This window comes from Octopus sinensis, unplaced genomic scaffold (genome assembly GCF_006345805.1).
Source record: "Octopus sinensis unplaced genomic scaffold, ASM634580v1 Contig02892, whole genome shotgun sequence".
Classification (NCBI taxonomy): Eukaryota; Metazoa; Mollusca; class Cephalopoda; order Octopoda; family Octopodidae; genus Octopus; species Octopus sinensis.
In genome coordinates, this window is record NW_021826077.1 from 7,501 (window position 1) to 10,000 (window position 2,500).

At 36.6% G+C, this 2,500-nt stretch overlaps 1 protein-coding gene across 1 annotated transcript in view; it reads right to left on the minus strand.

Annotated features, from left to right (window-relative positions):
- The window catches only part of LOC115227387 (putative ankyrin repeat protein RBE_0317), a 13,462-nt gene that overhangs the window by 7,488 nt on the left and 3,474 nt on the right, over nt 1-2,500 (minus strand). The gene's annotated exons all lie outside the window — the stretch shown is intronic.

The following is a 2,500-nucleotide window of genomic DNA, read 5'->3' on the forward strand; positions in this document are numbered from 1 at the left end:
CATTTATTCTATTATTGTTTCATTTGTTTCAGTCATGTGACTGTGGCCATGCTGGAGCACTGTCGTTAGTCGAGCAAATCGACCCCAGTAAGCCTAGTACTTATTTTATCGGTTTCTTTTGCAGAACCCCTAGGTTACGGGACGTAAACATCGGTTTTCAAGCGATGTTGGGGGACAAACACAGGCACACAAACACACGCACGTACACACAGACACGCATAACACACACACACACGCACATATATGTATATATATATAAATATATATATATATATAATATATAATAAATATATATATATATATGGACATATATATATATATATATATATATATGGAAATATATATATATATATATATATATAAATAATGCAAGATGTGTGTGTGTGTGTGTACGTCTTTGTAATTTATGCACATCTACAAATTAGCACGCTCAAATTTTAGGGGATCATTCGTCACGACCCCAGCAGTATTTTCGTCAAATTTTCTCCCGAGACACCCGCGAATAGCGGTAAATAATTTTGAGCCATAACTTCTAAATGTTTAATATGGCGAGAGCTACCATTGTTTACAAAGCAAACATTAATTAAGTCCCCTCCTAGCGACGGTGTAAAGGAGAGAGAGAGAGAGAGAGAGAGAGAGAGAGACGGAGAGAGATAGAGAGAAAGAAATTTTTATAATTTCGTCTTTTTACTGGCAATAACAGACAGACAGATGTTGTTATGTATGTTTGTATGTGTGAATGGCTTCAGTCACGCATACACACACGCGAGCATGTATGCGTAAAAGACACATATATGTAATGTTTGTGTGTGTGTGTGTGTTGTGCGTATATATATACGGGCAACATAAACAATATTCTCCGTTTCTCCACAACTAATTTCCAAATTAGCTGAATCCGTTGTTCTAATCATAGCGATATATAGCTGGTCGTGCGTGAACATGGGAGAGAGCAGAGGTTACCAGAGCAAAAGACCTACGTGTTGACTGTAGACACGCTCCTTCGCAAACGATCAGCTATTATTTTGTAAACAATGTTTCGAAACTGTTCATGTTTTCGAAAGGAGAGGGGTCAACCTAAAGCGTTTGACCCGGTCATAAAAACAAACAAAAAAATAGTAATATGTGTAAAAGGACTTCCTCTAAACGAATATGACCAAAAAAACGTGCTCTTGCAAAAGGGGTTGGGAGGAGAGGCCTATGGCCTTTTCTTTGATAATATCTTTCTTGCTTATTTAAATTCAGTTCAATGCAGTCTTGCCTTGAACCAAACCTTTCTCTTTGTGTGTGTGTGTGTATGTGTATGTGTGTATATATGTGTGTGTGTGTGTGTGTGTGTACGTGTGTGTGTGTTCTTGATAATCGTTTAGAACAAGTTGTTTTACACCTATTACACTAATTTTTTGTTTTTGTGCCCGGGTCAGACATGTAACATCCACGATGTGAATTTTCCGAGGCCTCTCCCCCACTCCCCTTTCGCGATCGCACATTTTCTGGGTCATATTCGTTTAGAAGAATTGTTTTACACCTATTACACTATTTTTTTGTTGTTTATGACGGGTCAAACACTTTAGTTTGACCAGGAGAGGTATGACTTTCACATCGCTGCGGGAGAAGGTAGGCTCCTCTATTCCTGTTACAAAACTTACTTCCGGGTACCAAATTTGCTTCAATTGATGGTATTACTCGGGTCGGAGGTGGTGGTGGTGGGACAGTGGCAGGGGCAAAGGCGTGCAGAAACATGTATACAATAGGTGTATGTACGTATATGTTGCGTGTGTGTGTGTGTGTTTTACCCATATATAAACTTAGTTGTGATCTGAACATAACCGCTTCTGAAACAGAGGTTCCGGAGCCTTTTGGGCGTTTTATTTTCCTTGAAGGGTTCTCAATCCATGGGCAAAATGGGGTTACACGAAAAAAAAAGAAAAAAACAATCGATGAGTGTAAAAATCGAGAAACCGATTTCTTATGAAACCATGTGGTTTGTAAGCAAGCTACTAACCACACAGCCAATCCTGTGCCTATATATATATATATATATATTATATATATATATATATATGAATGTGGTGTATGTTCTCATGAAGCTTTTAAAATGAATATTTCTTAGTGAAATTTTCTGAAAATCCATCCCTATCCATGTCTTAATCAACAATTATGTCTGGAGTTGGGATTGGTTTGAAACTCATCAAATGGTTTTATTTTCTCAACATAATCGGAAACACCAGAAAGTTGTGGGGAAAATATAAGGGTCTCAGGAAGTATATATATATATATTTGTGTGTATGTGTGTGTGTGTATATGTATATACATACTCATGTATATATATATATATATAATATACATATATACATATATTAATTATAATAAAGGGTTAATTGCAACAAGTTGCTCAAAACCACATACAGAAAATATTAGGAATAGCAGCCAAATAGATCACTATTTCCTCTACTAATAAAAAAGTCTCCACAAACAAACAGAATTTGTAACCCGTATATGG